The 26211-nt window shown below is 32.7% G+C and overlaps 1 protein-coding gene across 1 annotated transcript in view; it reads right to left on the bottom strand.

Annotated features, from left to right (window-relative positions):
• Positions 1–26211, bottom strand: part of LAMA2 (laminin subunit alpha 2) — a 784999-nt gene that overhangs the window by 300352 nt on the left and 458436 nt on the right. The window lies entirely within an intron of this gene.

A 26211-nucleotide genomic window follows, 5' to 3' on the forward strand; every position in this document is an offset into this window, starting at 1 on the left:
TAGAATTTAAACTAATTGGAAATAGAGTTGATCTCATTTTTTTGTACTTTTATTCCTGGTGAGTCAACAATCACTTATTATTTTGATAGAATTACTTGGCTGATATACTGTAAAGTAAAGCCATACTATAAATTTATTTTACCTCCATTCTAGAAGGGCATTTAAAAGTTTCTCACACTATTTTTTGTAGCAATGATGGAGAAATGGTTTCATATAATTTCCATCTAAGGGCTTCCCAGACTTACCTGAAATTCTGTGTACTATGTGACACTTTTTCCAATCTCTCTCAATTCTTTAGTGCCTTTTATTTATTAATTATTTCCTACTTATCCTGTAGATAGTTTATTTAAATATTTGTTTGTGGTCTCTTCATTTAGATTTTAAATCCCCTAAAAGCAGAGATTGTCTTTTGATATATATTTTTTTGTATCCCTAGTATTTAGCAAAATGCTTGGCAAGTGGCAAATGTTTATTGATCAATTGATAGAAGAGGGCTAACAGGATCATAAAAGACCTCGAATCTGTGCCATAATAAGGACCAGTTGAAGAAACTCAGGATGTTGCTTTGAAGCACAAAAACTCAAAAAAGACATGATATTTTCTTCATGTATCTGGGGTGGGGTGGGGTAGGGATTAGACTTATTCTATTTGTTTAACAAGGAAAGTGCTAGAGACAAAGCAACAAAAATTTAATATGTGTTGCAAAGAGGCCAAATTAGGCTTGATAGGAAGAAGAAACACATTTCTTAATAATTAGAACTTTCTAAAAGTTCTTTTCATTTGGAATTATCTTTTCATTGGAACTCCTTAAGGCAAGACTGGATGGCTATTGTCAGCTATGATACAGTGGCGATTCCTTTCAGATCTGAATTGGACTGGCTTCTGAGGTCCTTTCCAACACTTAAATTCTGTGATTTCATGATTTCCTAAGAGGAGGACAGTAGCAACATAGAGGGCTACTCAAAGATTTCAATAGTTCTCTGCATATTGATTAATATGTAAATATTGAGGTTAGCAAAGTAGGAAAATTCAGAACACTTGAATATCAGAAGCCTTTAGTTTGCATCTTGCTCCTCTCATTTATGACTGTATGACCTTAGATAAGTCATTTTTGTTTGTGTGATTCAGCTTCCTCATCTGCAAAATTAGGGATCCAGATTTGATGAACTTCAAAATCTTTTTTATACCTAATTCTATGATTTTTTTTAATCCTATGAATTCAGTGAAATATGGAAATCATAATGAGGGGATTCCCTCCATCAGTGTAGATTGTATAACTTATCTGTGCTTTATAGCCTGAAGCATTTTAGGATTAAGTGATTCTCCCAGAATCACATTGCTATGATGTATCAGAGATAAATCTTCTTGATTCCAAGGCTAACTTTATCTGCTTTGTTGTTGCTGTTAGTCATTTTCAATCTTGCCTGACTCTTCATGACCTCATTTGAGGTCTTCTTGGCAAAGATAATGGAATGGTCTGCCATTTCCATCTTCAGCTCATAGATGAGAAACTGGAGGGTAACAGGATTAAGTGAATTGCCCAGGGACACATAGCTAATAATTGTATGAGGCCAGATTTGAATTTAGGAAGATGAATTTTCATGATTCCAGGCCCAATACTCTAAGCACTGTGACACCTAGCTGCCCCACCCTCCCCCACAATACTATGATGCAATTAGGATACCAAAGTAGTTTCTAATTAAAAACTCAGACATGGAACTTCTGAAGGTGGGATAACTGAGTCGAAAAACTACTCATCAGAGATGTCTCAACATATCCTCCGAATAACTTTAAAATAATGCCTCAAATAGAAATGTACAGCAGCAGAAACCAACAAAAGGTCAAAGTGAGGTATTATTCTAGCCTAAAATAATTTAGAAGATCTGGAAGAGAGATCTGTGACAGGGATGGAGGCTGAACCAAACCCCATGTATATGAAACACCAGTAGTAGGATTAGGTGATAGCAAGAAAAGGAATAGCAGCTTCAGGTACTCTTAATTTCAAGATGGCAAAGGTATCTGGCAACTAATAAGGAAGAGATTACAGATATGTACTAGGTGAAAACTAGACACTGGCAACTCCATTGCCTATACTCATTTCTAAGATACAGTTCAAAAGCAGAAGGATGCTCTTTTACTTAAGAGAGAATGGAAGCCTTGAGGAGCAGTATCATTTTTGGTTGCAGGGGCCCTGAAAAACAGTATTCATTGTAATTCCAAGATATCAGGGGCCCTTCTTGGGTAAAGACAATAGTGAAGACAAAAATAGCAATGACCACATTTCCCCTCACCCACAATGCCCAGATCAAACACCTTGGAAGCAATGAAAACTTTCAAACCCCTAGAATTAGCTCTGAAGACAACAGTGCTAAAAAGTCAAAAGCTTGAGACAATGTTCCTCTCCCCCAATACCCAACTTATCACAAAGTACAAAATGAAGAAGGGAGAGAAAAATGAACAAATAACAACCAAATGATCATAAAAAAACTGTTATAGTGAGAAGGAAAATCAAGAACAAACTCGGAAAAAAAGACGATGACATCAAAATAGCTTCAAGCAAAGCCTTAAAGCAGAAAGATGAATTGGACACAATGTGGAAGAGAAAAAATAGGTAAAGAAATGAAAACAAAAGAAGAAAATTATGAAACAAAAAGATTCTTAAAAGAGGCACAAAAGTACTAAAAATATCAATTGTGGAATATGGACATTTCTTGCATGACTTCACATATATAACTGAGATCAAATTGCTTGATTTCTCAAGGAGACATTAGGCGTGAGAGAGAGGGAAATATTTGGAATTCAAATTTTTAAAAAATTGTTAAAATCTGCTTACATGTAATTGGGAAAATATAATGGAATAAATAAAATATATTATAAAACTCAGATATGATATATGTGACTAAACATTATTATAGTGAACTTCATTTTTTTGACTAAGTATACTAGAACAAAAAAATATTACTTCTATGACAGAATAACGATAGAGTATTATAACTACTAGGTGACATTTATGTAAAGCTTTAAGATTTTAAAAAGTGACATTTTATATCATTTGATTCTTATATTCTTAAAAAGGATATGCAACTGTTATTACCTTTTAATGATGAAAATGGCTAAGTGGCTTGCTTAGGGTTATATAAATATTAAGTATCTGAATCAGGATTTGAACTCATATCTTCCTAATTCCCAGTCTAACTTTCTGCCTCTCGATGTAAACATATAAATTTGTTGCTGTTGTTTTGGGAAAAAAATAATTTTTAGAAAGAAGGTAACATTGAATTAAGAAATAAAATGAAATTTTCTTTGCCTAAATGATAATTCAATTCATTTTACTTTTAAGCAATCCTTATGATACCTGGAAAAGCTCAACAATCTTTATCAGCAATGAAACTTATATCTGCTTTTAGTTCTAAATGAAAATCAATTTGTTTAGAAAAAGCCATTCCATGGATGACAGAAAACCTGACCTTTCACTTCCTTTCCCATAGTTATTGGCAAGTATTACTTCAGGGAAACTCTGGTCTAGAATTTTGAAGGCACCCATGTATTCTTGGAGATAGTTAATGCTCTAAAATTCTTCATTTTCATGATCATCAAATTTACCCAATTAAGAAAATAGCAACAGAAGTAGCTATTTCCCAGGAGTACCTCTTTTAATTCTACCTCCAGGGGAAAGAAACAGCTTGTTTGCAAGCAACTTTTCAGTTATTCTGCAATATAACCTGATGTCACATGTAATAATATAGCTTTCATTCCCTACACTGCATTAAAGATTTAATGAGGCAAGTTAGTTTTCCCTCATCTGTAGAAAAGGCTAAAGGTAGGACAGAGAAGGAAGAAATGCAAAATAATCTAACAGTAGGCTATTCTTTTGCTATCTTTCTCTATTTACTACCCTAGTAAATATGAATTGAAAGGTGCCAGAAAGGTCTAACTAAGACAAAATATACAGAGTTGAATTATTTTCATAACTTCATTTTAAATCAGGTTATTCTCTACTATTACTAGATTATCATAATTATTATTTAACTAAGCAGCACATAAACCATCATATTTGTTTTTGCTTAAAGGAGAAAATGGTTCAAACAGGTTACTCTCTAATCAGACAGAAAGGTTATACACAATGAAGAACCAATAGACTGAATTCAATTTAGTATCACAAATGTGGTAAGACACACTCATCTTTTTCATATCCCAAAGCAAAAGGAACATTAAGTACACACACAAACACACACACACACACACACACACACACACACACACACATCTATTCCCCTATAAGATATATGGTATTATGCACAGCCATAGGCATCTCCTTTTCAGGGACAATAATACTTTTGAATGTTTTATACATTTTTATAAAATAGATAAGCAAAATATTTTCTAACATAATTCTACATAATTTTCCTTCCATAAAGCTTTAGAGTTACAATGAATTCAGATCAAGAAGATGCTGAATTTAAATCAATTTTCCATATATGGAAGTCCTAAGAAACTATCTATACCTTAGATAGAAGCAAGAAAATGAACCAGGGTTGAGGAATATCAATTTAAAACTAAGAACCAATAAAATTTAGATTCAAAGAAGAGTGGCTGAGGCAATATGTGCATTCCAGAATGCACTGAGAAAGTCAGTTTGAGAGTAGACTGGACCTCAGTAGGTGCAGAAAATATTGCTAACAGCAGTGTAGTTAGTAGGGGTAACCACTATAATTAAGAAATTGAAATTTTAAGTCATAGATTTTTGCTTCCTTTTAGCTACTAGCTTGCTCAAATAAAACCAAACAGATATCAGTAGAACCTTTCTGTTTATATTAACCTTATAAAATTATTTAAGATAAACAAAATAAAAAAAAAAACATTTATTAAATGTGTACCAGAAGGAATTATGATACAATTACAATTATGTATTCTTGTATTGTATACAATTACTCCTGAAGCATACAATTATGTATGTTACAATTACAAAGAAAAATGGGATCATCCTTGCTCTCAAGAAGTTTACAATTTTTTAGGTGGGAAAGAAAGTCATGTAAATGACTAAGGGTAAGTTCTGAAGGGATAGACTATTAACAGTAAAGCTAATTTTAAAAAAAAGTTGTGCTGGTCTGAGTCTTGAAGGACATCTGGGATTCTAAGAGACTGAAGTATTATTGTTGAGTGCTGTTGTTGTTCAGTCATTTCAGTTGTGACTCTTTGTGACCCTATTTGGGATTTTCTTGGTAAAGATATTGCAGTGGTTTGCCATTTTCTTCTCCAGCACATTTTATAGATAAGTAAACTGAAGGAAGAAACTTACCCAAGTTTACAAGTACAGTTTTTAACTCAGGAAGCTGAATCTTTCTAACTTTAGGCTCATAATTCTACCAACTGAGCCACCTAGCTGCTGGACAGAAGTTTGAACCATGGAGGAACTGCCTGTGTAAAGGTGCAAAGATGGAAAATGAAATTTCAAGTTTGGAGAACAGGTATTAGACTAAGTTTTGAGAATGGAGTAGTTAAGATATCTTGAAATTCAGTATTTCTTAACTGTTTTTCTTAACCTTTTCTTGGACACCATTTTTAAGGTAGTTACATGTCATATAAATCTAATACTTAATGAGATCTCACCTGTGACAAATTCTACATTTTTCTGTAATCCTTGGGCACTTTTCTAGTATGATTTAGATAGACTCCTGGTTAGGAACACAGACTTTTCCTTGAAGTTCATTCTGTTCCTTTATTTGCAGAAATTGAACTACTCCTGGATCCTCTTCCTATCCATTTAGGATAAGCCAGGATAAGCCACTTCTGACTTATTACTCAAGCTGGTCCAAAGAAAAGTAACTGAACAGGAAGATGTCTCAAACATGTAGATCTCTATAAGTATTTATATAGTATTTATTCCATACCTACTTTTTATATTTGAACTGATTATCATATATAATTAACTAATATGATTATGGCACTTTATCTTGTTTTCAAGAACACCCACATAAATTTGATACCCAAATAAATGAATTACTTGTTTTTCCAATCCTTCAGTCATTTCCTGATATTTATTTGACATATGAAAAGTGACAAAAACCAGTAACCACAACATCAAGGAAGAGCTATCAAGTGGGAAAATGATACTTATGAGTATTAAAGAAACTCTGTAGTATAGCCACCATTGCTTAGTAGGTTTTCTTTTTGTTTTCTTTTTTTGTGACAGAATTCATCAAGTAGTGAATGAAAATTGGGCAATCTCAGCAGAAAAAAATGGGAGCAGCTAAGAATCTTTGTGAAGCTTTTCTGTGTTTATAATACATGAATTCAGAAATAATCACTGGGATAGTTAGATGTTTCAGTGGCTAAAGCACTGGACCTAAAGTAAAGAGAACCTGAGTTCAAATTCAGCCACAGGTACTTAATACTTCCTAACTATGTGACCCTGAGCAAGTCATTTAACCTCAATTGGCTTGCAACAAAGAAAGAAAATCATTGCAACTTCTGTCTGTCCTGTATTGTTGATAATAATAATTAGCATTCATATAAGACATCAAAATTTGTAATTTCTTTGACAAAAATTATCTTATTTTATTGCCATAGGAAATGGGAGATATGTTATATATTATATATTCTTATTTTTACAGATGAGAAAATGGCAAAGATGGAGCTAAAGTGACTTACCCAGCTAATAAGTATCTGAGGTTTTTGGTGAACTCAGGTCTTTCTGATTAAAGGTCCAACACTCTACTAAGAGTATCATCTCATCTCATATGTTTGCATTTTAAAGAAACATTCCATTAGGAATATTAATATGTGATATTAATGTATGGTATATTAATATTAATATCATTATATAATATATATTTCACATGTAGCACCTGTAATTATCTGTAATACTTTCTCAAAATATAAGAATTGTGGATACAATTCTATGTATACAGAGGGAAGATAGAATAATGAATAGAGACACAAAGACAGGAGGACATGGATTCAAGTCCTGCTTCTGATTTATATAAACTGATTCTGGGCAAATAACCTTCCAATGTCCCAGGAAACAGTCCTATAAATTACAGAATAGATTAGAGGAATTTTTTCTTATGGAAAACCAGTGATATTCTAGATCTGCCCTACCTCCTCCCTACCAAGACTATAAACATAGCAATTAATGCATGTAAAACCTCAAAGAAAACATAGACAAAATCTGTGGATACATAAGGAGATTTTTTTTTATTCAATACAATACAACTTAATTCTGTACTAAATACTTTTAAAAAAATGAATTCAACAAGATTCCCTGCCAAGAAAATGGCAAACTAGTATCTTCCTTATCTACAACATTGATATAGAAACACCATGAAGGAGAACTTGATTTCAATCCAAGTTCCATTTGTTTAAAAGAGAAAGAGACTTAACTTTCTTTATATAAAAGGTAAGTGAACTGAAATCAAATATATAATCCTTGGTGAGGATGTATTAATGTTGTAAATAAAAAGTGGTACAAGCACTACTGGTTTCTATTTGAAAGGAAATTATAGTTCACGCCCCCCTCCCCCCAGTTCCACTTCATTAAACATTTGTCTTCAACAAGAATTCATTCCCTAAAATAAATGTCTAATTAGTGTGCTACATATTGTAAAGGGAGAAATTAGAGGGTAGAATAAGGACTTACTATATTTCTCTTGCTGCAGACCCATTGCTCACGCATAAGACACATAAGAGAGCATAAGGAATGAGCATTTTCAGTGCAATTAATTTGAAATAATGTATTCAATTGTTATATTTTTTTAAAGTGTGGTCAAATCAATTTTCTACAAATGCAAAAATCAATGTTTTTCTAAAAATAATTGTTTGAATACATTTTAAAATGGTAACAATCTACTTTCATTTTTTTTCTCCACTTCCATATCTTAGAAGTCTTTTATCCCAGGAGTTCAAATCTCATGTTTTCTAGGGATCAGGTAAAAAAAAAATCCTTGATTATAATATGAGTGATTGAAATGGACACATTAAAGAGGAGAATCAGACTGTACTTGAGAGGTCATCTATTCTCTAAAGGGAAAATACAGGATGATGATCCTTTTAAATCAGAATGCCTGAGAATTGTGGATGCTATAATAACTCAACTGTGGAGTAAGGCCAAATCACCTAAAATCAACACATACATAAGAGAGACAATAGTGCTTTGCTTCCAGGAGATGACATTCTTTTTTTTTTTTTTTTTTTTAATTTTTTATTTTATTTTATAATTATAACATTTTTTGACAGTACATATGCATGGGTAATTTTTTACAACATTATCCCTTGCACTTACTTCTATTCAGATTTTTTCCCTTCCTCCCCCAACCCCCTCCCCCAGATGGCAAGCAGTCTTATATATGTTAAATATATTACAGTATAATTTAGATACAATATATGTGTGTAGAACCGAATTTTTTGTTGCACAGGAAGAATTGGATTCAGAAGGTAAAAATAACAGTTTACATTCATTTCCCAGTGTTCCTTTTCTGGATGTAGCTGGTTCTGTCCATCATTAATCAATTGGAATTGGATTAGCTCTTCTCTATGTTGAAGAAATCCACTTCCATCAGCATACATCCTCGTACAGTATCATTGTTGAAGTGTATAATGATCTTCTGGTTCTGCTCGTTTCACTCAACATCAGTTGATGTAAGTCTCTCCAAGCCTCTCTGTATTTCTCCTGTTGGTCATTTCTTATAGAACAATAATATTCCATAACATTCATATACCATAGTTTACCCAACCATTCTCCAATTGATGGACATCCATTCATCTTCCAGCTTCTAGCCACTATGAAAAGGGCTGCCACAAACATTTTGGCACATACAGGATCCTTTCCCTTCTCTATTAGTTCCTTGGGGTATAAGCCCAGTAGTAGTATGGCTGGGTCAAAGGGTATGCACATTTTGATAACTTTTTGCGCATAATTCCAGATTGCTCTCCAGAATGGTTGGATTCTTTCACAACTCCACCAACAATGCATCAGTGTCCCAGTTTTCCCACAGCCCCTCCAACATTCATCGTTATTTGTTCCTGTCATCTTAGCCAATCTGACAGGTGTGTAATGATACCTCAGAGTTGTCTTAATTTGCATTTCTCTGATCAATAGTGATTTGGAACACTCTTTCATATGAGTGGAAATAGTTTTAATTTCATCATCTGAAAATTGTCTGTTCATATCCTTTGACCATTTATCAATTGGAGAATGGCTTGATTTCTTATAAATTAAAGTCAATTCTCTGTATATTTTGGAGATGAGGCCTTTATCAGAACCTTGAACTGTAAAAATGTTTTCCCAATTTGTTACTTCCCTTCTAATCTTGTTTGCATTAGTTTTGTTTGTGCAGAAACTTTTTAATTTGGTGTAATCAAAATGTTCTATTTTGTGATCAATAATGGTCTCTAGTTCTCCCTTGGACACAAACTCCTTCCTCCTCCACAAGTCTGAGAGGTAAACCATCCCATGTTCCTCCAATTTATTTATGATTTCGTTCTTTATGCCTAAATCTTGGACCCATTTTGATCTAATCTTAGTATGTGGTGTTAAATGTGGGTCCATGCCTAGTTTCTGCCATACTAATTTCCAGTTTTCCCAGCAGTTTTTGTCAAATAATGAATTCTTATCCCAAAATTTGGGATCTTTGGGTTTGTCAAAGATTAGATTGCTATTTTTATTCACTATCTTGTCCTGTGAACCTAACCTATGCCACTGATCAACTAGTCTATTTCTTAGCCAATACCAAATGGTTTTGGTGACTGTTGCTTTATAATATAGCTTTAAATCAGGTACACTTAGACCACCTTCCTCTGACTTTTTTTTCATTAGTTCCCTTGCAATTCTCGACCTTTTATTCTTCCATATGAATTTTGTTGTTATTTTTTCTAGGTCATTAAAATAGTTTCTTGGGAGTCTGATTGGTATAGCACTAAATAAATAGATTAATTTGGGGAGTATTGTCATCTTTATTATATTCGCTCGGCCTATCCAAGAACATTGAATGTCTTTCCAATTATTTAAATCTGACTTTATTTTTGTGGCAAGTGTTTTGTAATTTTGCTCATATAATTCCTGACCAGGAGATGACATTCTTAACACTTGGGTGAGAGTAGACTTTTTTCATTGACTGCATTGTCAGGACTGATTGTGTCTTTACAATTACCAGATTGAGAATGTCTCTCTCCACCTATAGCATGGGCACTAAACATGAGACTGAGTTAAGGCCTTGTTGCCCCTCCCACTTCCAAATTTTTTTTGTTCTCAGGGTCATGGGGTCTAGGACTCAAGGTTTCAGACATAGTGACCATGGAGTCACAATTCTAGGCTAGATACTGTTGCCAACCCAGCAAGGAATATCTGAAAACCCAAGGTGTTAAAATACAAGCCCACCAGAGTTTTAGATTTAGAATTTAGGATAATTTCACATAGGAACTGAGTTAAATTGTAAATTAATCCCACTCCACTCTCCAGAGACTGAGATGATATGGGGAGGAGCATTATCTTCCACCCTCAGATGTTTGGTGGAGTTGTTTGTATATTTGTTTTTGCTATACCTTTGAAGTAAAAATTATTTTGTAAAAGTTAATCTGGCTACATTGTTGGTGCAACTGTGAAAGGATCCATCATTTCTAGAGAACAATTTGGAACTTATGCTCAAAAAGTTATCAAACTGCAAACCCTTTGATCTAGCAGTGTTTCTACTAGGATTATAATCCAAAAAGATCTTAAAGGTGAGAAAGGGACCCATACCTGAAAAAATATTTTTGGCAAGAAACTGGAAACTGAATGGATTCCCATCAACTGGAGAATGGCTAAATAAATTATGGTATATGAATATTATGGAATATTATTGTTTTGTAAGAAATGACCAGCAGGATGAATTCAAAGAAGCCTGGAAAGACTTACATGAACCTGATGCTAAGTGAAATGAGCAGAACCAGGAGATCATTATACATGATAACAAGACTATATGATGATCAATTCTGATGGATGTGGCTCTCTTCAACAATGAGATGATTCAAACCAGCTCCAATTGTCCAGTGATGAAGAGAGCCTACCTATATCCAGAGAGAGAACTATGGGAACTGAGTATGGAGCACAACAAAGCATTTTCACTCTTTCTGTTATTGTTTGTTTGCATTTTTGTTTCCCTTCTCTGTTTTTTTTTTCTTTCTAGATATGATTTTTCTTGTGCAGCAAGATAATTGTATAGATATGCATACATATATTGGATTTAACATATAATTTAACATATTTAGCATGTATTGGACTACTTGCCATCTAGGGAAGGGGATGGGGGGAAAGAGGGGAACATTTGGAACAAAAGGCTTTTCAAGGATCAATGTTGAAAAAAATTATCCATGCATATGTTTTGCAAATAAAAAGATAATAAAAAATTTAAAATAAAATAAAACATATATAAAGAAAAAATATATATAATCTGGCCCCTATGTTGAAGTGAGGTGCTATGAATCTCATAAATAGAGCAAACACAATTGATTGGAGTTTGTGCCAATGGCAAAAACTAGACACTCTCCAAATCCCTCGGGAGAAGCAGACAAACCTGAGGAAGAGGAAAGGATACATATAATCCTTTCAGGCTGTTGTTGAATATTCTGCTTAACTGAGTTAGCACAACAATATCATGATTTATTCATATCCTTAGAATGGTTCTGTAGTAATCTACACATCATGTCATCATGGTCAGTACTGACCATAAGATTTCTTTGATGATTTGGATATCACTTTGGGATCTTGCAATGACAGTGATTTTTATGAAAATCCATGGTCATTGCAGTGCTACTGACTTATATAGAATAAAATGGTCAAATTGGTAGTTTCTATAACATATCCTAAAGTTGCTTTAAATTAAAAACAAACAAACAAACAAACACACCCTTCAACTTTCTTTTTTTTAATTAACATTTGTTTCTCATGCTAGCTTCATGTGACTGGTAGAGTAAAGGACATGGAAGCAGGAGGATCTCACTGATAGTAGCTATGCATCTACTAGTTGTCTCTGTACTTGTCTAAACCTTAGTCAACTCCTTAAGATATCTACTAAACCTTAGTCAACTCCTTAAGATATCTACTAAGTTATAGATAGATTGCATTAAGGGTGCTTTTGCCTCTCATAAAAAGTTGAAAAGAAATACCCTGATTTCTTGAGTTTTGAAGTTGAATGAATTCAAGCCAAAACATTAATACATTTATTATTTTTAAAGGTGCTTCAAATATATATAAGATGAAAATATGATCTGGTATTAAATGATAAAGATCAATATTTGAGGCCTTTTTAAAGATCTTCACATTTAAATATAATCGGTATAAGGATCTGTCATTCATTAGTTTTTAGATGATAGGATAACTGTGTGACTTCAATACCTATTAACACATTCTACATTCATAAATGCCAGGAAATCCACAATTCAATATGGGCTAAGAAGTATATTGGAGAAACTAGATAATTACAAAATGATTCATATAACAAGATTGTAATGACAGACACTTAAATTAATTTTCCTATAATATTTTCTTCCCTCACTTGACTATCATTTTACTTTGAATAATAGATAAGCAGCAAAGAAAAAGTTCAACTGGGCTTTTATGAAGGGAATTATGAATAATCATATAAATGGTTTCCCTTAATGTTGCTCTTAAATAATTGGCAAGATCCCATATTAACTTAGTTTTAACCAAAAGAATGCATAATCAGCAAGGAAAAAGGATATTATTGGGGCAGCTATATAGTTCAGTGAATAGAGCATTAGCCTTAGAGTCAGGAGGACTTGAGTTCAAATATAACAGAGACACCTGATATTTTAAAAATTGTAATCCTGAGCAAATCACTTAACTCCAATTGCCTCAGGGGAAAAATAACAGGATACTATTTCATATGATAAGCTCTCCTCAATATCACAAGAAACAATGTAAATGAAATTAAAAAAAAAAAAGTTTAGTGGCTATTTATTACCTATATGATAAAGTCCTAGTTCTTTAACTTAGAATTCAAGACTCTAGACAACCTGATGCAAAGTAAACTTTTCCAACTTTATCTTCTATAATATCCCTCCTTATACACTCTCTGATCTTCAAGGACCCTGGATAATTAGTGTACTTTCTCACCATTTTCTCCATCCCTTTAATGATTTTCAAAGCCTACTTCAAATTCTACCTTCTATGCAAATTCTCACTGCAACTACTGATTTTATTATTCACTGAGTACTAATGTTATATTATTAAACTTCTGTTGGTAGCTTTTGTTTTAATTTTTAAATGGTTGTTACAAACTTAATTTTAAATGCTAATAAAACTAAACTTTTCCTGCATTTATTTTTCTGATTAAAAGAACTCTAATGCATAAAATGCCAGATGAATTTTTTTAGTCATTGCCTCAAAGGCTTCATCAGGATTCTCTACCCATTCTTTCTCACCCTATTTCCCCTCACTGATGGCCACAGTTAGTGTGCCGTGTGTTATTTTGATTCTGCAATTGCTTCTTCACATTATTTTATTAAGGTCTATCTAAATTTCTTTATTTATACTTGTCATCCTTAAATTTACCATGCCATTTCATTACATATATATCCAGCCATTTACTTAACCATTCCTCTATTTGTGAATGTTCAAATTGTTTCCAGTTTGTGTGTATATTGGGATGGGATTCTTCTATCATGCTAATTAAACCAACTGTTCTTACTATAAGTCCTTTAAAAATGCCTTTCCCTAAAAGCTAATTAACTCTAGCTACCTGATAATCAATGGGAAACCTATCAAACTGGGGCTCATGAGTGACAGTACAAGAAACTGCCTCACTATCAAGTTTATCACTAGAATCCTAAGGTGAGTTTAATAAAATAGTTACTTTCAGAAGGATTGTTAAATTTGTTCTTACAAAAATATTTATTACAGATGACTCTTCCTTCTTTCCCAGATAATACTTTCAAAGTATATTCCCAAGAATTTGTTATCTAATTTTTTATGGGAATGTATTTTTTATCCTGAACTAGAATGAAAGGTCTATAATGATAGAAACTAATTTTTGTATATTTTTTCTGTTCTCTCATAGCAATAAGTGGAATGTTTTATGTATAATGTAAAGAATGTTTATTGATTAAGCAATGAAATCTGTCTTGGATTGGATTATCCGCATTATATGACTTCTGTACTTATTTCATAAGTCAATAAATAAAATAAGGTAAGGAAAATGAATCATTTATGAGAAATGGAAATAATAAAGATTTGACAGCATCTTCAACAATATTCTTATGGACAAGATTGTAAAATCTGAACCTAGGAAACTGTTAAGTAGAGTCATAATAAGGTACTTAACAATGACAACTGAAATTTCCTGTCAAATTTAAATTTTAGTGCAATGTCACAAGGTATATCCTCAAGTCTATCATGTTAAAAAACTTTTAAATAAATCACTTGGGGGACATGTTTATTAAATCTCTGAATGACACAGAGATAAAAGGCATAGATAATTGCAGAATGGCAGAATCAAGATTTATGATTACCTCACTGTGCTGATAAAAAAAAAAAATACTTGTAATAGCAATACATGTTAAGTTCTTAATTTAAAAAAAAATCAATTGCATCAATATAGGATGGGAATGACCAGGCTTAGAAGCAATTCATTTGAAAAAGAGTTGCAGGAGTTCATTTTAGTTCAATATAAATCCATAGTGTGATGTAGATGTAGAAGATTTATGTGCTCAGAGGCTATACACTAGAAATATAAAGTTCCAAACTGCATCATAATCTTACTTTCCACTCTGTGCTAGTTAAACCATATCTGGGCTATTATGTTCAAGTGAGGAGGCCAAATTATAAATGAGATACTGACAAATGAAACATGTGCCCATCGAGAATGATTGGGTTTATAAGGCTAAGGTAAGCTATAACATATAAGGAATAGTTGAAATATTGGGTTAAATTCCTAAGAATACGAGAATAAAGGGAAATATGGCAACTGAGTTAAAATAATTAGTGAGATCTCACAAGGAAAGGAAGGAAAGACAAGCATTTATTAAGTGCTTACTATATGCCAGGCACGTTAATAGTATCTCACAATAACCCTACAAAATAGAGATTATTATTATCTCTATTTTACATTTAAGGAAATTGAGGCAAACATATTTTAAGTGACATGCTCAAGCACATACAGTAAGTAATGTCTGATGCTTGATGGGAACTTAGGTCTTCCTCACATGAGACCCAATGCTCTATCTGCTACATAACTCACCTACCTCTAGAAGAATTTCTCTGTTTAATTCTCTGTTTCTTCAGATTATGAATGCCAGGCTAATGAATGAAAAATATCCAGGGCCCAGTGAAATATATAAAATTTTTTTTTGTTTGTTTGTTTGTTTTTTAACAAGTAGAGTCATTTGAGAATGGAATGGGCTGCCTCATGAGATAATTAAGCAAGAGAAGTCTGAGTAGAAGTTAGAGAAGGTTATGTCAATGATGTTGTAGAATTGGTTTTGGTTTCTGCCCCACTCTCAGTTTCTACTGCCTGTTTTACAAAGTGGCATGGTCATCATATGGTAAGCTACAAAGTACTATATAAATGTAAGTAATTATGATGCTAATGCTGATTGTTTTTGTTGTTATTGTGGGCCTGTGTGGAAATTTGCCTGACTAGTAATTCAAGATCAGAAACTCTTTTGTTCCTTAGAATGTTAGGGTTGTGTCCTGGCCACTGAGAGAATAAGTGATGTGCTCATGAATCCACAGCCAATATGTCTCAAAGAGAAGGCTTGATCCCATCTCTAACTGCCTCCAAAGATGTGTCTTTACCTACTCAGCTGTGTAGCCTTTCAATCATTATAATCATTAATTACCTGAGTTTTTAAAATGTCATTAGACATAAACTATCCCTGGCTTTGGACTAAGCTTTCCTAGTTGAGTAGAAACATTTTCCTAGTGAAAAAAATGTTCTTAATCGAAAGTACTAAAATTGATAAAAAAAAATAGTTATTTTTTTTCCTTTTCATATTTTGGAGGGAGTAGGGTGATAGAAGTTTTCAGAATAATCAGAACAAGGAGCCATAGACCTGTTGTTTAGGAGCAGGTTGTATAACATTCACAAATAATTAAGGAAGTGAATTACTCAACTCTTTTGTTTCTTTACCATACTCTCCACCAAGAAGAAAGATTTTCAGACTAGGGTAAAACAATCAAATGGAAGAGAGAAATAAAGGACAAAATAAATTGAGATGCTTAAAAAATTTTTTTAACCAATAATGGCACCACATTGTCTCTAAATAAGATTAAATAACCTAAGGAAAACTACATCTCAGACTATGGAAACAACTTCTAGCTCCTCCCTCTGGATTGTTTGTGGTAGTCTTTGAGAATTACAAAGTATAGAAGAAATCCAGAAGAGTAGAATGGAAATAACCTTAAATTTGCAATCAAAGGAGCTAGGTTTGAATTTTGTCCCTCTTGGAACTAGGGAAAGGTACTTTAACTTTGTACTCTCTCTTTAAAACTAAAGAAGCTAGTGTACACTAATTTCTAATTGCTTCTAAATTATGTCAAATGAATCTCGTTTTCTTTTTCCTTTCTTCCTTTTTTTCCCCTCCTTCCTTAGATAGCAATTAAACATGGATATTCTGTGGACTTAGTAGATCTTGATTCTTGCAATATATTTGACAGTTTCACTTATCTCCATGTAGAAGGTAGAAAAGATGAACTGAATAATAATACAGTTGAATGAATATAAACTATTGATTAATGAAATAATAAGAAAATGAAGGGATGTCTAAGCTTTTTTGATGTTTTTATCAGACTTGAATTTTGGTTATATGTGATTATTAAATCTGTGGATAACACCAAATTGAGAGGAGTAGGAAATATGATGGATGACAGAATTAGTATTAAAAATCAATGAGGTATAATTATGGTATGAATTCAACAAATTGTAATAGGAGGAGCAAACTGATGCATATAAATTCACAAATCAAATGTACAAGTCTAATAGGATAGATGAAATCAAGCAGAATTATGGCAAGATTTTCATGTTATTATATTAGAACTAATTTAAAGAAATTAAAATATTTGACATGGAGAAGTGAAGACTTAGGACATAATTGTTGTTTTAAAATATCCTAAGGCTTAGCATGTGGAAGAGTGATTAGCTTTATTCTATAGAACTTCAGAGAATGGAAAAAAAGGTTAAATGATCAAAGTTAGAAGAAGGAAATTTTGACTGAATAAAAAGAAAGAAATTAGTTTTAATTTTCAATTAAATTCAGCCAATATTTAATATGTATGTACCTTATACTATCATAGCTATTGAGTGGGTATATTGTTTCTAAATAGAATATCTGCAAAAAAGTATATTTTTTATTTCAAATCCTATCACATTTTCTTTAAAATAATTTCTAGATTTGTTTAGAAGAATTCAAAATGGCAAATTGTAGTTGGCAAAGTATCAGAAGAGTTCCAGTTGTGGATTTCCCATTAAGTAGTGAAGTAGATGTACAAAGTCAGTAACTGCCACTCCTTAATAACTGTGAGACTATTACAAGACATACAACTTCTCTGTGTTCTTTTTCTTATCTTTAAAATGAAGGGGTTGGACCAGATAAAGTCTATCTACTTATGTAATAGTTTAAAAGTTCTTTAAATATGAAGCCAATCTACAGATAAAGCCCAGTCCTGACTCTTATGCACAGTGACTATGTGACAATTAGATGGCAGAGTAGATTAGAACAACTGGTCCTAGAATCAGGAAAACCTGAGTTCAAGTGTGATCTCAGATCCTTATCAGCAGTATGACACTGGATAAGTCATTTAACAATTTAACTTCTTTTTAAATTTTTTTTAATTAAAGCTTTTTATTGTCAACACATATGTATAGATAATTTTCAACATTCACCCTTGCAAAACCTTGTGTTCCAGTTTTCCCCTTCCCTTACCTCCCACCTCCTCACCTCCTCTAGATGGCAAGTAATCCAATAAGGCATTTAACTTCTCAGTTTCTTCAACTATAAAATGAGTCTAATAAGCACCTTCTTCTCATGATTGTTAAAATCAAATGAGATATTTGCAAATATTTGCACAGCATCTGGCATATAACAGGTTCCATATCAAAACTAATTATGATTATGATTATTAGGCAGTTCTCTAACACTGTAGCTTTCAAAGGAGGTACTGACCTTCACTGGTAGAGAATCTTGCACATGTATAAGATAAAATACTAAAGAAATCATAGGTGTAGTCCCCATTACTTTATAAATCTTCCTCTTCTCAGTGGTTCAATCATTACAACTATTAGCCAATGCCAAAATTTTTAAATTTTATCACACAAAATATTTAGTTGCTTTGACCTTAGACCTTCTTAGTTTAAGATAGATTTCTCCTTAGTAAAGAAAAATAATAGGTCTAATTTTATAGTAGATATTGATATTTCTCATGAGAGAGATAAGGATGTTTAGACCGTAAAACTCTGAGAGTGAGGTTGATGACTTTACAACTCTATCTCACTTAAATTCAATTTAAGCTTGAGTCAAGACATCATTTCATGATGTCACTCGTCCTCTTTGAAAATGAAGGACAAATAACAACATTGCCATCACCATTGTATGAGAAACTCAGGGATGCACACCAGGAGTACAAAGAAAGACAAAAACAGATCTTATCCTCAATGAACTCACATTGTTATAGTGGGTACGGATAAGATGTATACAGAATAAAGGAAGCATAATCTCAATGAGGAAGGAAGAATCCAGTCAGTGAGAGAAGTATGAAAAGAGATCAATATGTAATCAAGCTGGAAAAGCACACTGGACCTAAAGTATGAAGGACTTTAAAACCTAGAGTGAAAATTTTCTATTGATCTTGAAGGCAGACTTTGAGTTTTTAAATTTTTGAAAGAGGGTGTATCAAGGTCAGACCTCTATTTTAGGAATAGTGATTTGATAGGTGTATAGAGGAAGGATTGGAGGAGGAGAGGTGAATACAGGTGGACCAATTAAGAAGCTTTTTTCTATTATTTCAGGAAAAGGTAATGAAGGCCTAAAGAAGGGCTGTGGCTGTCTGATGGGAAGAAGAGGGTAGATACAGAAGACATTATGTATGTGTAGTTAAAGGTAGTTCATTCATTTCAACAATTTAATTGAGCCATGCATGTTACACTTGGTTACATGCATTAAGCACCTTTTGTTTCCAGAAGCACCATTTTAGCTACTGGTATATAATATCAAGTGATTCATGGTAAACCAGTGAAGATATTTTCCAATATACATTTGGTTTGCCATAGTTTTAAAGTCATTGTCTTACATCACAAAAACAGTGTCCTCTATTATATCACATAGCTTTTTTATTTACTGAATATTTCAGTAAATACACAATGTATCTGTGTAATTGAATTTTCTAGCTAGGACAAAGAAGTCCCACAATTAAGAAAGAGAACATTTCATCACATTAATAAGATTTAACAACAAAAGTGTCATTTGATTTCACATTTTCATATTGAATATAATTATGAAATAAACATTTTGTTAACTGCATTATTCAATTGATATAATGTTTATGTTGATGGAACTAGTCAATAATGAAGCAGTTCTAGTACAGAACATGAATTAGAAAAAAATAATATTATTGTATTATCTTGTGTATTTGTTTCTAAAATTACCTGAGTTATGTATGTGTATATATATATGTACATATATATATATAATAAGCATGTAAACTTATTTATATACAAACATATATCAACACATATATAAATACACAACAGCATATAATACATATAAATATACAGCATATATATGTATATATGCATATATATGATTTGTATATACAATTCTATAACCATGCACATATATGTACATATAAGTGCATTGTATACCTACATATATATGTATTACATGTACATGTATACATTACTTGCCTAATGTTACAAAATAATACAATAATAGTTTTTTCTTAATTCATGTTCTGTATTACAAATGTTTTAATGTAAAAAAGTTCCATCAACACAAATATTGTTTCAATTAAATAATGCAGTTAATCAAATGTTTATTTTGAAGTTGCATACAATAAAGAAATAGGAGATTAAATGACATTTTTACGCATATAGTATATATGTTTGAATATCTACATGTATATATGACTATCTGTATATAGGCACAATACATATATGTAATAATCCTGCATTGTATTACAAGTGTGTTATTCACAAAAGTAACAATGAGCTTGGTTACACTTTAGTTCTCTCTGAAGCAATAAAACCATTTAAATAATGCCAAACATCTGAACTGAGGTAATTGACTCAGGATTTCAGTATTTATCTCAGTGTTTATGTATTCTAGGAAAGTAATATTTTTCTTGAATGTAATGAGATATTTAATATCAGGTAGTCATCAATAAAAGGTAGTGAGATTTGCAAACAAAAAATTTCATTAATTTTATTTATTTTGGGACTGGATATCCTTATCACACCCAGGCTGGAAGTACAGACACTACACATGGATTGATTTCACTACTGATAGGTTTAGAAACTTTAACTGGTTCTTTTTCTGACTTGGGTTGGTTTGTCCCCCTCCCCTTTTTAAGCAGGCTGGTGACCATGTTCCAAGAGGGTCCCCTTAATTATGCTTGACTTTGTTCAATGAGTTGCATTTGAGATCCAGAATTCAAGTGAGCCCTTGATTTCAGTCTCTCTTATAGCAAGCATCACAGGTATATGTCACCATGCCCAGTACTTTAGTAACTAAAATATCAAATAATTAATGTCAAGTGAGCAGCTAGATGGTGCAATGTAAAGAGGGCTAGGACAGGGACCGGCATTAGACTCATCTTCATAAGTTCAAATATTTTCCCAGAAACTTACTAGTTGTGTGATCCTGGGCAAGTCACTGAACCCTATTTTCTTTGGTTTCCTTAGTTGTAAAATAAGATGGAGAAGGATATTGCAAACCACTTTAGTATCTTTGTCAAGAAAATCCCAGATAGAGTCAGAAAAGTCAAATACCACTGAAAAATGATTGAACAATAATAACAAAGTGGGTTTGAGCTCTGGCTCCTCTACCTAACCACTTGTGTAATCTTTGCCTAAACATTTGGGGTTCAGTTCCTCATCTGTAAAATGAAGGAGTCATATCAGATGGATCATATGATCAAAGTTTTAGGGTTGGAAGCAATCTTAAATACCATGGCCTCCAAAATTCTGTCAAGTTTTAAATCTATGATCTTACACTTTTAAAAACATGAATCAAGTAATAGTTTATCTCTTCAAAACCAATACTTAAATTATCTGGCAGTGGAGTTGGGAATAGAGACATTCATAGAAGGTTTTTATCTTGAGAGATGAGTCTACATCTGTCAAGGTTCAGAGGAAACGAAAGTTCACAGATTAAATCATAAATGAAAAAAGAGACCAATATTGAGATAATGACAGGCTTTTAACAACAGGACCCTACCTAGCAGGAATAACTATAATAAGAACATATACCTATCTCCATCCATTCAATGCCATTTTGAAGAATTTCAGGGAGGAGGGAAGATGAAATCTCCTTAGAGTATAAATCATGTCAAAAATAAGAGCTAACCTCCTCAATGAATGCAGTAATACTTCAAGTGATTTTTTCCAGACTAGCTCACACTGACACAAATTAGGACCATATTGTACATATGCTATATGATAATATTCTGGCAAGCAAAAAGACATCTTCTTAAAATAGATAGCCATATTTCCTAAGGATATTGATCTAGCCTAGTTGGATTTTTTTTAAAAGATATAAAACAGCATAATATAATTACCACCTTAAGAATCTAACTGACCACTATTGTTCTATTATATCTTGGTTAATAATAGCATTCATTAAAATTAATAATATGCAAAAGTGTGCATACATATGTTTATTGTACATATATACAAATACATGTATACACATTTGTGTGTAAGCAAATATTTATGTTTCTGGTATATATTAGTTTCATAAGTATATAGTAAACTTATCTGTATATATGTTTACTATATATGTATATTTAGCAACAGTATCATGTCATTTTAAAAAATGGAGGAAAAGATCTGAAAACATGAAATTTTTATGTGTTGAATACACAGAAAATAATTCTGGTCAGCCATATGCTCCAAAGGCTTATTCCTTTGTTTATTGTTGGTGGTGATGTTTTACAATACACTGATTCCCTATTCCCATTTTCTCCAGAGCCATCTCCAGTCATCTTGATCTAAATCTTGGCACTGGATCCAATTGGCTATGGAAGGGAAAGTGAGGCAAGTGACCTTGCACAACCCTCCCTCATGTAAATCCAATTCATTTGCATGTCATGACATTACTTTCCCAATGTCATACCATGGCCCTCTTTGAAAATGAAGGACAAATAACAACAATTCTCTGAAAATGTATAATGTACAGAATGGTAGGATAAAAAGGAAGAAAAAAATAAATTCCTTGAGCACAGGGATTATTTCTTTTCTGTCTTTATTCCCTGCTGCTGAATATAACATAGATGTTTAAAAATTCTTACTGAGTTTAGTTGTACATGTTACATGTAACATATAGCACATGTTAGATATAGGATAGAGCTGACAATCCAATTCTCAGACATGTGTCTTGTCTCTTACCAATCCCTCAGTGTCACTTAGTCCCCACCTACAGAGTAAACTTTTGTTTGGTCTCTAAATTCTATCCAGATGCTGGTAAGGATAAATATAAAGATTCATTTTTCCAAGTCTGAGCAAAAGCATAAATTGGTCTAACTGCTAGTCTGATTTTAGTTTTGCATTCTTATTTTAATAATAGAACTTGTACTCTCAGTTTCTGTAACTGGATTGCAGGACTTGGTTCCATATCTAACTTTATTGGAAATCGGACTTAAGATTTGTCCACCAAACTATAAATAGACAAAAATAATATAAGGTTTGAAATGAAGGATGCAAAGAACTAGATGAAGTTCTTTAGGAAAATCAGAAATAGAAGAGAAGATACTTTTAGTTGAGGATAAAATCAAGGTCTACATAGATATTAGAATCTGAACAGATCGTTGAAAGTAACAAAGAATTATGATAGGCAGAAAGGAGTGTTTTATAATTTCAAGAGACAATCTTTTTTTTTATAATATTATCCCTTGTATTCATTTTTCCAAATTATCCCCCCCTCCCTCTATTCCTTCCCCCCGATGACAGGCAATCCCATACATTTTACATGTGTTACAATATAGTCTAGATACAATACATGTGTGTGAATATCATTTTCTTGTTGCACAATAAACATTAGATTCCGAAGGTACATGCAACCTGGGCAGACAGATATTAGTGCTAACAATTTACATTCACTTCCCAGTGTTTCTTCTCTGGGTGTAGCTACCTCTGTCCATCATTGATCAACTGGAAGTGAGTTGGCTCTTCTTTATGTTGAAGATTTCCACTTCCATCAGAATACATCCTCATACAGTATTGTTGTTGAAGTGTACAGTGATCTTCTGGTTCTGCTCATTTCACTCAGCATCAGTTGATTTAAGTCTCTCCAGGCCTCTCTGTATTCCTCCTGCTGGTCATTTCTTACAGAGCAATAGTATTCCATAATCTTCATATACCATAATTTACCCAACCATTCTCCAACTGATGGACATCCATTCATCTTCCAGTTTCTAGCTACAACAAAAAGAGCTGCCACAAACATTTTGGCACATATATGTCTCTTTCCGCTCTTTAGTATTTCTTTGGGATATAATCCCAGTAGTAGCGCTGCTGGGTCAAAGGGTATGCACAGTTTGATAACTTTTTGGGCATAATTCCAGATTGCTCTCCAGAATGGCTGGATTCTTTCGCAACTCCACCAGCAATGTATTAGTGTCCCGGTTTTCCCACATCCCCTCCAACATTCATCATTATTTGTTCCTGTCATCTTAGCCAATCTGACAGGTGTGTAGTGGTATCTCAGAGTTGTCTTAATTTTCATTTCTCTAATCAGTAGTGATTTGGAACACTCTTTCATGTGAGTGGATATAGTTTCAATTTCTTCATCTGAGAATTGTCTGTTCATATCCTTTGACCATTTATCAATTGGAGAATGGTTTGGTTTCTTATAAATTAGGGTCAGTTCTCTATATATTTTGGAAATGAGACCTTTGTCAGAACCTTTGTTTTTAAAAATATTTTCCCAATTTGTTACTTCCCTTCTAATCTTGTTTGCATTAGTATGATTTGTACAGAAACTTTTTAGTTTGATGTAATCAAAATCTTCTATTTTGTGATCAATAATGATCTCTAGTTCTCCTCTGGTCATAAATTCCTTCCTCCTCCACAAGTCTGAGAGGTAGATTATCCTCTGTTCCTCTAATCTATTTATTATCTCCCTCTTTATGCCTAAATCATGGACCCATTTTGATCTTATCTTGGTATATGGTGTTAAGTGTGGATCCATATCTAATTTCTGCCATACTAATTTCCAGTTTTCCCAACAGTTTTTTCCGAATAATGAATTTTTATCCCTAATGTTGGTATCTTTGGGTTTGTCAAAGATTAGATTGCTATAGATGTACCCTTTTTTATTCTTTGTATCTAATCTGTTCCACTGATCTACCGGTCTATTTCTTAGCCAATACCAAATGGTTTTGGTGACTGCTGCTATATAATATAGCTTTAGATCAGGTACACTTAGACCACCTTCCTCTGAGTTTTTTTTCATTAGTTCCCTTGCAATTCTCGACCTTTTATTCTTCCATATGAATTTTGTTGTTATTTTTTCTAGGTCATTGAAATAGTTTCTTGGGAGTCTGATTGGTATAGCACTAAATAAATAGATTAGTTTGGGGAGTATTGTCATTATTATATTCGCTCGGCCTATCCAAGAGCATTGAATGTCTTTCCAATTATTTAAATCTGATTTTATTTTTGTGGCAAGTGTTTTGTAATTTTTCTCATATAATTCCTGACTTTTCTTTGGTAGATGGATTCCCAAATACTTTATACTCTCAACATTTGTTTGGAATGGAATTTCTCTTTGTATTTCTTGCTGTTGCATTTTGTTAGTGATATATAAAAATGCCGAGGATTTATGTGGATTTATTTTGTATCCTGCCACTTTGCTGAAATTTTGAATTATTTCTAGTAGCTTTTTAGCAGAGTCTTTGGGGTTCTCTAAGTATACCATCATGTCATCTGCAAAAAGTGACAGTTTAATTTCCTCATTTCCTACTCTAATTCCTTGAATCTCTTTCTCGGCTCTTATTGCCGAGGCTAGCATTTCTAGTACTATATTGAATAGTAATGGTGATAGTGGGCAACCTTGTTTCACTCCTGATCTTACTGGGAAAGGTTGCAGTTTATTTCTATTGCATATTATGCTTACTGAAGGTCTTAAATATATGCTCCTGATTATTCTAAGGAATAGTCCATTTATTCCTATACTCTCAAGAGTTTTTAGTAGGAATGGATGTTGGATTTTGTCAAATGCTTTTTCTGCATCTATTGAGATGATCATATGGTTCTTATTAATTTGATTATTAATATGGTCAATTATATTAATAGTTTTCCTAATATTAAACCAGCCCTGCATTCCTGGAATAAATCCTACTTGATCATAGTGTATTATCCTGGAGATGATTTTCTGAAGTCTTTTTGCTAATATCTTATTTAAGATTTTAGCATCAATATTCATTAAGGAGATTGGTCTATAATTTTCTTTCTCAGTTTTCGATCTACCTGGTTTAGGTATCAGTACCATGTCTGTGTCATAAAAGGAGTTTGGTAGGACTCCTTCATCCCCTATTTTTTCAAATAATTTATATAACATTGGGGCTAATTGTTCTTTAAATGTTTGGTAGAATTCACATGTGAATCCATCTGGTCCTGGGGATTTTTTCCTGGGGAGTTGATTAATAGCTTGTTCTATTTCTTTTTCTGAAATGGGACTATTTAAGCAATTTATCTCCTCCTCTGTTAATCTAGGGAGCCTACATTTTTGGAGGAAGTCATCCATTTCACTTAAGTTATCAAATTTATTGGCATAAAGTTGGGCAAAGTAACTCCTTATTATTTCTCTAATTTCCTCTTCATTGGTGGAAAGATCCCCCTTTTCATTTATAAGACTATCAATTTGATTTTCCTCTTTCTTTTTTTTGATCAAATTTACCAAAGGTTTATCTATTTTATTGGCTTTTTCATAAAACCAACTCTTGGTTTTATTTATTAATTCAATAGTTTTTTTTTTACTTTCAATATTAGTGATTTCTCCTTTTAA

The sequence above is a fragment of the Sminthopsis crassicaudata genome, chromosome 4 (assembly GCF_048593235.1).
Source record: "Sminthopsis crassicaudata isolate SCR6 chromosome 4, ASM4859323v1, whole genome shotgun sequence".
Lineage (NCBI taxonomy): Eukaryota > Metazoa > Chordata > Mammalia > Dasyuromorphia > Dasyuridae > Sminthopsis > Sminthopsis crassicaudata.